This window comes from Silurus meridionalis, chromosome 23 (genome assembly GCF_014805685.1).
Source record: "Silurus meridionalis isolate SWU-2019-XX chromosome 23, ASM1480568v1, whole genome shotgun sequence".
NCBI classification, from domain to species: Eukaryota; Metazoa; Chordata; class Actinopteri; order Siluriformes; family Siluridae; genus Silurus; species Silurus meridionalis.
The window spans coordinates 182,343-198,138 of record NC_060906.1 but is presented as its reverse complement, the minus strand read 5'-3'; the positions used below and the strand labels follow the sequence as shown (position 1 = coordinate 198,138).

At 37.0% G+C, this 15,796-nt stretch overlaps 1 long non-coding RNA gene across 1 annotated transcript; it reads left to right on the top strand.

The window, feature by feature from the left end:
- Positions 1 to 8,958: 8,958 nt before the first annotated feature.
- On the top strand, positions 8,959 to 14,269 carry LOC124376936. The gene is made up of 4 exons (XR_006924021.1): positions 8,959 to 9,030; positions 10,363 to 10,398; positions 13,974 to 14,094; positions 14,168 to 14,269. It is a non-coding gene; the product is annotated as an uncharacterized LOC124376936 (long non-coding RNA).
- The last annotated feature ends 1,527 nt before the right edge of the window (positions 14,270 to 15,796 follow it).

Sequence of the window (15,796 nt, the reverse complement as noted above, 5' to 3'; positions counted from 1 at the left end):
AAGCGAAACTGTATTGCTAAATCAGTGTAGCAGACTGTTGACATTAACTACAGTCCAGTCCATCCTCAAAGCACCCGTTCTACTCCGGGGCGTGATTTGATGTGAAATTTGCATTCAGTTTTTTTAACGTTACACGTTATGCATTTAACTTACTAATCAGGCAGATTCCTATAGAAATACTTGATGCTGTGATCCAATTCATTACATATAAATACGTAATATAAATATATTCACTGAAAAACGTAACCATATTATTTTCTATCACGGTAATGATATTAGACATGAATAGATAACACGACACATTAGCCATGTTCAGGGCTGTGTTCAAATTTGCGGGTTCATAATGTGCTGCAAAGGGTGAGTCATGAAGTTAGCCGGATATCATGCTGCACGAGTCGTGAAGTTAAAATAGCCTTGCACAAAAAAGACTGCACGTCGTCTGGTAAGCAATCCATAACAGTACAATGTATTACAGTAAAGTTATTGTTTTTTTTTATTATGAAAATTCATAAAAATTAAACCAAAAGACATTTCCCCCAAATAAGTGTTGTAGTATAACTATCAGGACATTAGTGATGTGTGAGCTGAATTTGGTGACAGTATTACTGTAAAATTATTGACTTTTTAGTATTTGCTTTTCGGGTTTTGCACTTTGCAGACGGTCCCTTGGAATCTGTCTCTTAGGTGTTCGCACATAAAGACTTATGTATTTTGTCCAATGCAGAGGAAAGCTGATATTGAGGAAAATTGGGTTGTAGCTGCATTGTGTCTGCCTCTCTACATTACTACGATAAAAAAGGGGTGTTATTTGTGCAATAAGAGCGTTTAGCTCAGGAGCTATTGATTCGGGAAACTCGAATCTGTGAATATGTGGCCAACTTTACTTAAGTTAACAAAACTGCTGCATGCATTTTAGATTCAATTTTAAAAAGCTTGTTAAGTGCTATGGATACTAAGCAAGACAATGGTTGATCATCGATTAACATGTCATCGAGAATAAAAAGCAGTATGGAAAAGTGTTTCAATTTAATAATTCAGAGGTCAATTAGTTGGTCTTAGCTGGCAGACTAACACATTGTGCTTTTCGGTCAACTTTCAAAAATCTGGCCTGGATACATAGAACAAGGTGACTCCATAAACCGTGGGATGAACCTAAAAGTGCTAAAGTAAAACTGAAGGGCTAATGTAAGAGCAGGAAATATTCATCTTTAGATAGAACAAAGTACTTGATGCACTGCAAAAAATAGAAATCTGAACAAGTGTATTTATCTTGTATTCCGACTTTAAATCTTATTATTGTTATTTTAAGATTTATTTACTTATCAAGCACCGAGTGTGTAAGACTATTTCACTTGTTTTAAGGGTGTCTGTCTTATGTTATCTCACTTAGATATAACATCTTACTACAGGGCAATTTATAAGTGAAACAAGTTATATTCTTGAGAGAAAAGCTGCAATCAACTTTGATGACAGGGAGTTCAAGATATGAAGTCTTGTTTTAAGAATAAGATTTGTAGTGATTTCTTAATATAAGCAACCTTATAAGTAATAATCTTAATACAAGCAGCCTTAACTGAGATTTAAATAAAAACAAATCATAATCCAGATATGAATCAAACTGCTTTTATTCAGAAATATATGAATGGTTGCATATGCATGCATTCATGTATGCATCACCATTAACATTAATTGACAAAAACCACAGACCAGTATTGTCTGAGGTCAATACATTGTGTGACAAGCACATAATTCATTGGTGTGTAATGATCACATTAGGTCTTTGTGTGTGACAAGCACATAAGTTCAACTGTACAGCAACAAAACCAATTTTTAACCACATAAAATATCATATGAGGTGCCCTTCAAAAATACATTTGCTTTCCCTCTGCAAACTTAGAAGACTTGAGAAAAAAAAAAACCTTACAGTAGGCATCTCTGATGCTTTACCCATTGTTTAGGAGTCATTAGTGGATCTGTGAAGTGCAATGACATCTCCAAGATAATATTTCACTGGAACGTACATACTGCTTTTGAAACTGAATGAGTAGTAGGATGTAAAATCTACTAGTTTTTCAGCATCTACCAACTCAGTTGCCTGGGCAAGGTTTGGGACGTCAACTTCATATGCTAGAAAATCTCTATTCAGGTGCAAGGTGTCATAGGGTTGATATTCAAAGCAATAGAATGATGAGTTTACCACTAGGATGTCTTGTATAAGTCCAAATTCAGGAACATTATCATTTACTTTGGTAACAATCAAAGACTTCTTGCATGTATACTTATTTCCATTTAGAACAAGCCACTTGACCGAAACATGTTGCATTGTGGGTGTGCCAAAGTTCTCAAGTCCGATTTGAGAAGGATCTCTGTCGGGTTGCTCAGTTAACTCTCGGTTAGTCTCTGACGTCCCACTTCTTGGTGGGCATCCAGTTGACAGATATAAGGCATGCGTACGTTTTATATGATAGTAAAAGGAGTTGAAAACCCTGTACTCTTCTGCGCAGCCATCGATACCACAAATGACACGAAAATCAGGACTGCGACCATGTGCTCTGTTGATGTGGCTCAAAAGAGACTTTAAATTCAGGGCCATAAATACAAAGCAAATCATGCACCACCAACTCATTGCAGCTGTCAAACGATTATCTAGCGTGTTGAGCCAAAAAATCTATTAGCTAGTTCAAAGGGAAAACTTGAAGTGTCCCTAAGCACAGTATGTACTCTGCTGCGCACTGAAGTAAAATTACTTATTCTCGATCTCGCTCTATTTGGCTTATACCACCCGTCACAAAGTGTGTGTGTGTGTGTGTGGGGAGGTAGCTGGAAATCAGTATAATGTATATATATTTTTTTCTATTAATTATCGTAATAAACTGTAAATAAAGATGGGAATCTACTTTTGAATTGTTATTAAATCTCATGAAATACATCCCAGAGCAAACAAATGTTGAAATGTGATGTATTGATGAACCCCTCCTCACTACAGTAGTTTGAATTTTAGCTACCCACATTCTCACCTGCGCAGTTGAAACTGCAGTCAGTCACTGAAAAATTTGTTGGAATCCAGTGGTCATAAGACGAAGTCAGAACTGTTTGCGTGAAATAAAAGTAGTTATTGAACTTCAGTTTGTGTAAGAAATTGTGTATTTCATAGCGGATCATTTTTAAATTATTTTAAAATGTATCTGTTAGTTAAATGCAGCTAGCGAGCTACGACTAACAACCAGTCAAGGAGGTAACCTAGCACTTTCTCCTCATCTAACTTTAGTCTTTCCGTCTAGATATCAGTGATGTGGGAGATGGGCACTTTCAAGAAGTTGGATGACACAACATTGACCATTTTAAAAGGTAAGATTTATTAGCGAGTACTAACTGTAGTGCCCTGTGCAGTTAGCTAAATGAGCACAGGCTTTGCTAACTCAGTTAACGTTGCTGTGTAACGTAGTCCTTTCATGTCTGGCGTTTTCCCGTTTCTCTGATAGCATTGCGTGCCTGAGGCAATGCATTGGACCGATTAGTGTCGACAGCGCGAGAGATCTACTTGCGCATTTGTCAGGTAATAAGTGATGTATTGAGTATGTTTAAAACAGAACAGAGCGTTTTATTTGGAAACCTAAACTGACAAATTTACAGTATGGTTGGCAAAGTATTTCAGAGTTGAGTTTGAGTGTTGTTATGGACTTTCTTGAAATATGGCGTTCCTGACATAAATGCACGTGAAAACTGTCTGGGGTGGTGTACATCGAATACTAGTGCTAGACAACTATAAGATGTAAACAGACTGTAACATCCCTTTAATTAACCAAAAAGAGCTCTTAAATTTCCTTTTTCCTACATGTGGAAGCCTCCTGTTTTACTCGTTTATTTTGTGAGTGGAGAAGACTATTGTCATTGTTTTATTTGTATACTAAATGATTTGCATGTTCTCAGTGAACTTTGCAGGATTGTCAGCAAAGACAACACTGCTTACATTAAGGAGGTGAAGGAGCGCTGGGACACCTTCCAGAGTCTAATGGTCTTTTACAGTATTATGAAAAAGGTGATGAAGCCACCGATGACATTTAACACAGGTAAGATCTACATTTCCTTGCTTTTCATCAATGTAATACTGTTTTCGTTACAATTCAGAGTAACATGTGACGTGTATGACAATTTCACTCATGCAGAGGAACGAGCCATCAACATGTTGAAGTCCCTGCCAGCCATGTTCACATCTGCAGTTGCTCCGCCCAAGAAGTTGGGACGAGAGAGTGAGTACCTGCTTCATGTCCTGATGGTAAAATAATACCTCTTTCTAGGCCCTTAGTGACATAGATTCCCAAACATCTGTCTTTAGCCTTGTGTTTGGTGATTGTTTCAACACCCAGACTCTGTCCTGTTATTATTTTCTCTTATACCTTAATTTTTTTGATCAATTCATTTTCCTGTTTAGCCCTCAGAGGATCCAAACACTTATCTTCAGAGGAGGCCCCTTTTCTGCCCTGTCCTGATTGTGGATAAAGAAAACTGCATGGTGGCAATCAGGACCACCCCAGTAGCAACCTTCCCCAAGAACCATCTGCATGAGGGAGCCCTTTATTTGATGGCGTATTAATATGCCCTGCACATGACCTACCCAAAGTGCATTGCTACTCTGCTCTCAGTCCTTCAAACAGTGGTACTGCAAGATGAGATCCATGAGAGGGACACGACTTCATCCTACAGGAAAGCCATGGCTGAGTGGAAGAAGTTTATTGGAGAGTAGGCTTGTCTTTGAAGCGCTTGCATTATGTTCCATTGTTCTAGTTTGTTGGCTGATCTTGTATGAGAAGATGTATCTCCGTTTATAGACATTACTAAATAAGGCCTACTTCATTTAAGTTTTTTATTTTGAAACTCAAGGACGCTATCCTCCTTTCTCCATTGGATTTTACCCTTATAGCGTCTCTCACCCCAGACTGACTAATCTACCGTAGCCTGCCTATGGCAAGCCATTTTATCATTTAATCCTTATTTGCTGATATCAACAATTCAATTCTTGATATCAATATTTGCTGTACATTCTTGATATCAACAGTTGAATTGGTGATATCAAGAGTTGAATTCTTGATATCAACAGTTCATGCAAGCCGTTTTACATTTATTCCTTAATTGCTGAGCGTGGAAGTACCTACTGTACCATCACAAGTGTAGCTGCTTCACTAAACACTTTTTGGGGGATATAGTCTTAATGAGAATGTTATCAGGGCATATTATCGTTCTATCACCCACCCTACTTAATGTAAAAAGAGTAGTTTGAGACTCTTGCCAAACATTGTGTGTTGAATCATTGAATAAATGACCATCTGGGGGAATTCAGTGTTGTTGGGTTGTCATTTCTAGAAAAGGATGTTTTAGGCCATTCTTGTTTTTAGTGGTATGACCTGATTTTATTCTATATCAAGGTGCTTGATACAAGGGTATATGTCTAGTTTTCAGCCAATCACAGTCTTATTGTGAGCCTTTTGTGCTTGTTTTGTTCATTATGTAGCCTTGTTTTGAGACATTTTTCCAAATATTGAGAGGAACGAATTTAGAAAATAAGAGCAAATTGCTTGTTCTAAGGGGTTTTGTCCAATTATTGAATTACTTCACTAATCTATCCTTGCTTAAATCTAGACAAAATTGCTTGTTATTGATCTTTTTTCACTTGTTTTAAGATTTTAGGGTTTTCTTGTAAACTAGACATTTTGTCTTATTTGAAGAAGTTACCAAGTTAAATTATCTTACTGCACTGGCAGATAATTTTGCTTATTTTAAGCAGTTTTCGTCTAATTTAGATTTTTTTTTATTTTTATTTATTTATTTATTTATTATCTTGTTTTTTGAGACTGATTTTTTACAGTGTGGAATCAAGGTTTTAGTTTTAGTTTTAAATGAGAATTATAGAGACAAGGTCCTGGATTACCTTTCCTTGAAACTATAATGCAGGAGAATCGGTTCTTGCATCATCACCAAAAAGAATAATGAATTCATGAAACAAATAAATTTTTAATAACAAGTGGAAAACTTACAAAATATATGCAGCCAATTGTTACAATCTTTGTATTCTAAATCCATAAACACCTGTTTTACCTCTTCTCGTCGAGAGCCGCCCCTGGGGGAGGGGGTACTGTCAGGGAACCACCAGCCACGCCTCCCTCCTACACTCAGCACACTCGCACAGCCACGCCCTCCTACACTCAGCACACTCGCACAGCCACGCCCTCCTACTAATCACATTCATTTGTCTCCAATCTACTCTCCCCTTTATAAGGAGCCCAGTTCCACTCACTTACTTGCTCTGAGCTATGGTTCACACTGAGGATCATCATTGGATTACCTGCATTACGGATTCTACCTACTCTCTGGTTTGTGATGTTCCTCAAGTCCCTCTGCCTTGTGTATTCAATCTAATAAAGTGTCTAAAGATACTAAGGTTTCCAACTCATGGTCCACGAGTGACACAGCTGCTATAAACTTTTAACTATTAAAATTAAGGATAGCTAAACTCAATACAGTATGTGGTTTTTGCATTTTTAAAGTACACTTTTATAAATAAATACCCTGAATTGGAGTTTGTTATAATAAGGAAAACATCCAAGAAAAAAATGTATTTGATTAGTTGCAGCTCTACATTGAAGTACACAGAGTCACACCAGACCAGGGAGCAGACATTCAGTCTGCAAACATGAGTATATTAATGTTTATTGTGATTTATTTATTGGCAAATTACTGTAAATATTTCAGATTCATGTTTTTTTTTACACCTGCTCTTATACAAAAATTATTACAAGTTAAAACCTTGATGTACATATGATTGTACCAACAACCTCGAAAAATTCATCTCAAATGTTTTCTTGAGATGTTGTAATGTGTGATGATCCAGAATAGTCCTGATGGTATTTAATAATCCACAATTTTAGTCATTTGGCATGTTAACTTACAAATATTAATGAAACCAGCAAATGGTCAGTGTTTTCCTAATGAAAGTGACTGAAAACTAATATTTTCTTGTTGTCTTCCTCACCCTCCTGAGTAATATATTAACAAAACAGGACATGATGATGGACAAACTGCGAATCATCTTCAAGACCCTTCAGAGTATAAAATCAGCTGATGAGTCAGAGACCTGGATTCATAATTTGTTGCCACCTCAAGATTTGAGTTCTCTTCAGGACATGGAGGAAGAGCAGCATAGTGATTCTGACCTCCAGAAACAGTCGCTATGTTGGAATACCATCACATTTCCTAAAACTGAGGTGACAAGCTTCAGTGTTTTCAGGACAGATTCAAAATCAAGAGATGGTTTATTTTTATAAGCTCCGTGCTCAGGGCCGCAGCCTTACGTTCCCTCCCACTCCCTCACACACACACACCCTCTCGCTCCTCCTTAAATGCTCCCTCTGATCACTGCAAGAGAGAGAACACACATTAGTCCTAATCCCCTTCAGGTGTGTCATTCTTGTGTCTTTCTGCTCCCGGCCCCGCCCTTCATTCATAAACCAGCGCTCGGCCACGACCCCCACTGCCACACATGGGTAATGCTGACATCCACTATCCAAACATTTCTTTCTTTCTTTCCCTTTTTCCAACACATGAACTGACACGGAACAATAAAGTATAAACACAACCAGAATACAAAACAGTGTCAGTCTACTAAAAACTAAGTTCAGCATAAACAAGAAAATAAAAAAACATAAAAATGTGAGCTTCAGAAAATAATCAGGAGGTAACCCTATTAGTACAGATGTTTTAGCAGCTGTCTTAATTGCTGATCAAAGAAAATAAGTTTTATATCCATAAAAACTTAACTTTACATTTATGAAATACCAAAAATACCATCCAACTCCTTTGACCCTGATTCCCAAATCAAAAACAGTACATGAATTATTTAAATTAAAATTGTTGTAAACCGAAAACTATCCAAAACAGTTCTTTTAAAAAAATCCTCTGCAGAATCACATAAAAAATAAATAAATGTGATATTGTTTATTAAAATTATGAAAAGTAAAGTAAATTGTATATACATTTGTATTCATTAATCCACAACTTATTTCTCACAATCAAAACAGAAATAATTTTAACTGATGGCCTGAACATCGTATTGTTGAAAAAAAGCACAATTTGGTGTTTGTGTTGAGAAGAGATGATGATATCAGTAAAAGAGAATCGGCGGCGGGTCCACAAGGAGTTTTAGCCTCCGTCTTCACCATGGTAACGGTGATGAGACTCATGGTAGCTACTGTAGGATTTACTGCTACACTGTAAAAAAAATTCTGTAAATTGTGGGAAGACTTGTTCACTTCAGGTTAGTGGTGGAGCAACAACAGTATTTCACTGTTATTTTAACGGTATTATCATATTTTTTTATTTGTGCGACATGGATTATCACCACGAGGTAGTTTGCACCTTTATCTATGTTTGTCATATCTTTAAAAAATAAATTACATGTGAATTTTAAATGTTTTAATCAGAGAAAGGAAAAGTTAGTAAAAGTCTGCCAATCTTCTTACTTATAGGCAAGACTTTTTATCCAACCGGTACATTTAAAATATGTTAAAAGGACAAATGGTTACTGAATCACTATTTTCTATTTTGTGCAAATTTACCTGATTTGTATTATCACAAAATATATCTGTTGAATGTGTGTTGCAATGTATTTCTAATAATATAGTCACGAAAATATGTGGGTAACAGAGATATGCTTGTGACATTTGACCTCAGTTTCACCATAAAAGATATGAGTCTGAAACCACAATGTGCACAACAAATTCATTAGAATGTCATGTTGATTTGTGTGGTGCCAAAAGTATTAGTTTTCCTGACTTTATTTCTCATGTTAAAAAACACATTATAGAGGGTTGAAGAGTCACATGTCCTTTTATGCAGTGTGGTAAAACGTTTGCTGTTATATCAACATTTACCTCTCATTTGTCCAGAAAACACAGACACAAGACAATCACGACACCTGAAGCAGCTGCTCGCAGATTCAGGAGGATAATTTTCAGTCTGATACACAGACTGATGAAGGTAAGAACTGTGAGGAACCAGATGTAAGTGCTGAAAATGTTGACGAGACACTGTTTTTAAGGAATCTTGCTCTGTTCTATTTTAAACTGCAAGCAAAACTATTGCTTCCAGCCTCAGTAATTCAGACAATCCATGAAATCAACCTCTCGTATGCTTTTCAAACTTCAGGAAAAGTTAATTTCCCTTGATCTTCCAGAGGCAATGATAAAAATGGTTCTTGATGATCTTGAAGCTGAAGATCTTTTTGTTGTGTAACAGTCGTACCCTAAGATCAGATCAGCGAAGAAAATCATTTTTCAAGAACAGTTTCCATTATGTTGAGCCGGTTCCTATTCGTCTAGGACAGAATGAAGCAGGAAAAGAGTGTTTCACGCAGTATGTACCGGTTAAACAAACAATTGAATCTCTGCTTAATTGCAAGTCTGTAAGGGAACAGTACAGAGATGTGCATAGTCATGTCCCATTGAAGGACATTTTAAAAGATCTGTGGGATGGTGAAAATGTAACCGCAAACATGCATAAAATAGATAAACCTGCCTTAGGCTTGATCTTGTATCAAGACTCTTTTGAAGTAGTGAACCCTTTAGGGTCTGGCAAGAAAAAACATAAGATACTTGCTATGGACCTTACATTAGCAGATCTTTGTCCTTATAACAGATCAAGCACTGATCAAATGCAGTTGGTGTTTCTCTGTAGGGAACAAGACTTTAAGTAGTTTGGTGAGAAAGTGGTCATGAGATGCTTAGTTGAAGACCTTGAAGAGCTTTAGACTACAGGTGTATGTTTTCCTGATGGACTGAACGTCAAAGCAATTTTGCGGGAGATAGCCGGTGACAATTTAGGCTTATATAGCATTGGTGGGTTTGTGGAAAATTTCAGTGGAAGCACATACTTCTGCCGATACTGTGAAATAGATAAACATTTCAGCAAGATCCACTTTCCAGGGCTATATTTCATACAGTGCAATCATACAAAGATTATGTTCAAAACTGTGCTGAGGGTTTGCCTCATAGTGGAGGCATCAACTTTGACTCATCATTCAATAAGCTCTCTTTCCTTCATGTGTGTCAGCCAGGGTTGCCCCTATGCCTTGGACATGATTTGTTTAAAGGCGTTGTGTCGTATGATATTCCTTTATGTATACAACATCTTGTAAAAGTTGACACACAATTTACTTATCTGGAATTAAATCGCAGGATCAGTCAGTTTGTTTCTGGCAAACGAAAACAGGGACAGGCCGTGTGAAATTAAGGTTTGAGAGCAAGCATGTTTATTTCAAACAGTGTGTAAGAAAATTACATAACTTTCAAAATCTTTGCTTGACTCTTGCAGAAAGACATCAGCTTCTCCAGGCATTTCTTCATTCTGGTGAGTTCTGGTGAGACAAGGCAACAGAGTTTGTAGTGAGTGACTACAATGACATCATTAGGGAAGCTGTAGCTGGATAAGATTTTCAGCCTGAAAACACTGTTTGCTCATGAGGCAACTGTTAAAGGAACAACATACAAAACAAACATGTATGTTTTAATTCAGGAAAAGGATGAAGGAATGAAGCATAATGGTAGCAGTCTATCAGTCTGAGCTGTTAATTAGTAGTATTGCTGTAGGTGTCTGTAGCGGTTTCACCTACAGTATATAAAAGTCTATCATAATGTTTCTCTTTGGTGACAGAAACAATGTAGTTGAGATGGAGAAAAGCAGCCTGTTTCACATTGATGTTAAAAATACTAAACAAAAATATAATGATCTAAGATGCTTTCCTGTTTCACTTGTACTATTTACTGACACAGTATAGAATAATCCCTATTCATATTTAAGCCCTATACAACAAAAGTATTAGTTTTTTTGGATTGCTTAAGCACGATTTTTAAAACGGGGCCTGTGTTTTCAAAACACTACACACAATTAGCACAACCACACACCCAATTAGCAAAACACTACATATTTTTTGCATAATTAAAGACTCTTGTAAAAACTATACACTTCTGTTTAAAAAAAAACACACTTTGTTACCATATGAAACACACACGTTTCACATTACTATACTGTTTGCACGAGTTACACTCTGCTTTGATAAACCTGAAACACTTTTAGCACTCCTACTTCCCTATGATTAGAGTAGACTACCATCAATAAAGTACAAATATAATGTAAATTCACCAAACACTACACAAGACCAATGTTTCAGATTGAAGAAACTCATTTATTTGTCAACATGCCCAGAATGTTGACATGGAGATTCATAATACTGTAACAGTCACTTCATGTATTGTACTGTTAGTTCTAACTAGACATGGTCTCTTCGCCTAGCTGGATCTGATCAGAGAATTTCATCAACATCGCAGGCAATGTTTTTATTAGCAAGACACCTTCAAAAGAAATGTCTTGAATGACAAATCCATCCTTGCAATTCTGCTACCTCCATCTGGTCACAGGCCTCCTCCATGGCTTGGATGAGGGGTACCTCAGCCTGGAGACGGAGATCATGTACCTTCCACCGCCATGCCGAGAAACTCTTCTATAGGGTTAAGGAATGGAGAGTATGGTGGAAGATATAGGACGGTGAAATGTTGATGTTGTTGAAACCAGTTCTGAACTAGTGCATAGTGGTTTAAAGACACATTGTCCCAGAAAACAATGTATTGCATATGATTGATTTGATTTGCTGCTGTTATGTTGTGCAATTGGTCCAAGAATGTAAGTATGAGTGCTGTGTTGTAAGGGCCCATATGGGCATGGCGGTGGAGGACCTAATTCTGTGTAATGGCTGCACAGAGTGTTATATTACCCCCACGTTGCCCTGGGACATTGACTATAGCCCTGTGGCCAATGATGTTTCTTCCCCTCCTTCGTGTTCTCATCAGGTTGAACCCAGCCTCATCTACGTAAATGAACTCATGCTGGATCTCCTCTCCATTCATTCGTAAAACACTCTGAAGAATAGTGTCATGCAAAATTGTGTAGTTCAGTGTAGATCTAGTATACATATTACAGTACAGTAAAAGATTATGAGACAGTATGCAAGACCACACTGCTAAAGTGAACACATACCTCTGCATAATCATGCCACAGTCGTTTCACCCTTTCGGAATTGCGCTCGAAAGGCACTCGATAAATTTGCTTCATTTGAAGATGTCTTTTTTTAAGGATGCGTGCCAGTGTTAATGTTGAGACCTGATGGATATTGTTGAAACTGGCGTGGTTATTGACAATGTTGCTTGGAGCTGATTGAGTGTTATAGCATTGTTGACCGAAACCATGTTTACTATCTCCCTCTCTTGCTGTTCTGTGAACATAGGTCTGATTCGGTCCTCTTTGAGCAACTTCTTGTCTTCCTCTACCTCCACCTCCAGCATTGCCTCCATCTCTTCCTCTTCCTCTGTTGATTCCTCCTCTTTCTCCCCTTCCTCCTCCTTGTTCACCTCATCGTCTTACTCTTTCCCTGACTCTTTCCATTGTGTTTGAAGACAAATGAACTCACCTGCTGCTTTTTATAGTGCTTATACACCTGATTGGTGTGTCTACAATTAAGCAAACAAGTGTTTGTCAAATTACTGCACCGTCCAACCAATTGGTTCAACAGTCATCAGGTGTGCAGTCAGTGCTTTGGTATTACAAGAAGTGACTTCATGATAGATTTTTGTATGTTAAGTGTGTTTAGTGTTTTGCAAATCACTGTGTGTAGAGTTTTACAACAAGTGTGAGGTTGACGATGTGCTTATAGTTGTGCAAATATGGGCTGATGTTTTGCCTCTTTAATGTGTAAGGTTTTGCTAATATTGTACTACTTTTAATTTTAGTGTGTAAGCAATCCAAAAAAACTTTAACTGATAATTGATTAGATAAGTGACGATCATATAATAATGATTTTAAAAAATGTTATAAAGTGAAAACCAGAGGTGGCAAAAGTACACACATCCTTTACTTAAGTAGAAGTGCAGATACTCATGTTTTAAAATACTCGGGTAAAAGTTAAAGTACTTATTAAACTTTTTTACTCAAGTGAAAGTAAAGAAGTCTTGGCTCCGACATGTACTTAAGTAAAAAGTAGTTTGTGTCGCCATTATGAGGGAAAAACCCACAAAACGCCACCTAGAGGGTTAATTGTGTAAAACATGGCGGATTTGGTTTTTAATTTGAAACTTGGCGCATAAATAAAACAAAAGTTTACTGATTAAAAAAAATTTTATCAGGAGTTTAATAATTTATTTTATATCTAAGTAAAGAAAGGACGTCGTGGATAAATGTGTTTTTTTCCCGAAAGTTTTAATTTCGCCTCTTTTATATTTAGATATTTATTTATGTATTAATTTTTTTTTTTTTTATTAAAAATGGTAAAAACAGAAATGCTGAATTGATGGTGCGTTAACATTTAGTGCAGTTTACAATAATTTTAATTTTGACAGACAAATATATATATATATATATATATATATATATATATATATATATATATATATATATATATATATATATATATTAATTAATACAAAACAAATTAAAAATGTTGTTACCGAATGAATGTATCCAGGCTGACTCCCTCTGTCTCATCCACATTAACCCCAAACTTCTTACTGCCTTGTGCCTGCTGATTTTTATCTTCGTAATGAGTGAGAGTCAGGACTTTATACACCAGCGGATTGAAAAGACGCAGTAACAGGAAATCGGTTGTTCGGCTGAAATTGGCGCGCATTGAAAATAAAAAAAATATTTCACCAAATCAATGGATTAAAACTAAAGTAACGAGGCGGTTTTGAAAATGTAAGAAGTAAAAAGTACAGATATTTGTGTAAAAATGTAATGAGTAAAAGTAAAAAGTTGTCTGAAAAATAAATAGTGGAGTAAAGTACTGATACCAAAATAATCTACTTAAGTACAGTAACGAAGTATTTGTACTCCATTACTTCCCACCTCTGGTGAAAAGACATCTCGGTGTCTTACAGATAAAAACAGCAACAAGGTTCCGGAGGGCTAAACTAAGTCCGAAAGATGAAGCTGCATATTTTTCATCCATGTTTAAAGATAAAGATGGATTTGAATTAAAATACATAAATTTATTTAAAGGTGAGTAACAAGCTCAATAATTATGTACAAGTATTGTTTTAACCTTTTTCCTAAATAATTAGCTCTTTGGTAGGTCGAGGAGTCTTCAGCTGTCGCCACTTTCAAAAGGGAGATTTTCTTGTTGAATATCGAGGGGATGTCGTTACTAAACAAGAATCTGAAAGAAGGCACAGACCCAATCCCTCTGCAGTTGAAGTGTTTTTCTATAAATTTCATTTTAATGGAAAAAGGATGTGGTATGTGTATTGCTGTAAATGTCTTTCAAATGATGAAATAAAAACAGAGTGGATGGAAAGCCCCGTCTCTGCTTATTTGCACTAAAGGATTCAAGTCCTGGGGAAGAGATTATTTATAACTACAGCGATTCTGACTGGCCATGGAGAAGCAAAGTATTTAAAGATTCAACTCAATTTTCAAATGTTGTTTGACTCCAAATCCTTTCGAAGCAATATTAAGCATGTGGTTGATGTGCATGTTGTACCCCAGAATGTGTAACATTTGTTAAACTCATATGAACGGACAGTTTATTGTTTAAAAGGTTTTTCATGTATGTGGGGAAGTGTTAGCACTTTATTGTGAACTTGCACAGGTAACTGCTGAGCTGCAACAACCATCAAAAGCTGTAGCCAGCTGTGCAGCAGGAGATGAAACAGAGAGGGTAAGTGTGTGACCTTTGTTTGTAATACTCAAGGAGATGTTTAATTTCTATTAACTTTTTAAAGTTTAAACAGCGCCCACATCTCCCGCAGGTTGTTCTGAACCGGTGTGCCAGTAAACAGGAGGTGGTGCCATGCGGGAACTGTGCTCACACTCATTGCAGTCTTCGTTGATGAACTTTTGATCTTATGTGCTTCATCTTGAATGATGTAATCCCAGAAGAACTCATGTCCTCTGAATGAGGCCAGCTGCTGCCAGTTATTAATTAGCATTTGATATGTGGTGATGACCGCTCCACCCCTATGCTGGACATTCCCATCGACATGCCTGTCCCTATGCAGGCTGTACAGGAAGGCCACACCATCTTTTTATACAGCTGATCGTAAAGCCCTTCATACATCATTAAACCACTGTTGAGCACGTTCACAAACTCCTCCTCTTCATCAGATACATACAGCTCTTTCATAGCCTTCTCCAATCGCTTCAATCGACCCAGCATCCTATCACTCGGACGCACATCAAATGCTCCCCGGAAAAATCCCAGAGAAAGTTGAGAGAGAGAGAGAAAGTTCCCTGCTGCCTAAGTCTAACACATACAGAAGAAAAATAAACTGTAAATTCAGTACTTTTTAATTTATAAACACACCCACATACACACAAACAATACACACAATAAATATCACAGTAGACATACACAGAATATCACAGTGGACACACACAATACACACACACAGCATACATACATCACACACACACACACACACACACAGCATACATACATCACAACACACACACAGCATACATACATCACAACACACACACACACACAGCATACAAACATCACAACACGCACACACAGCATACAAACATCACAACACACAAGTTGTTAATATGTTCAAGGTGAGTTGCAATCATGGGAAAGACAAAGGAGCTTCCACGAAAGCTGAGAGAGGAGATTATTTCATCACATCTGAAGGGCCTCGGGTATAAGAAGATTTCCAAAAGATTTAACATTCCAAGGGACACCATTGGGAGCATTATAAAG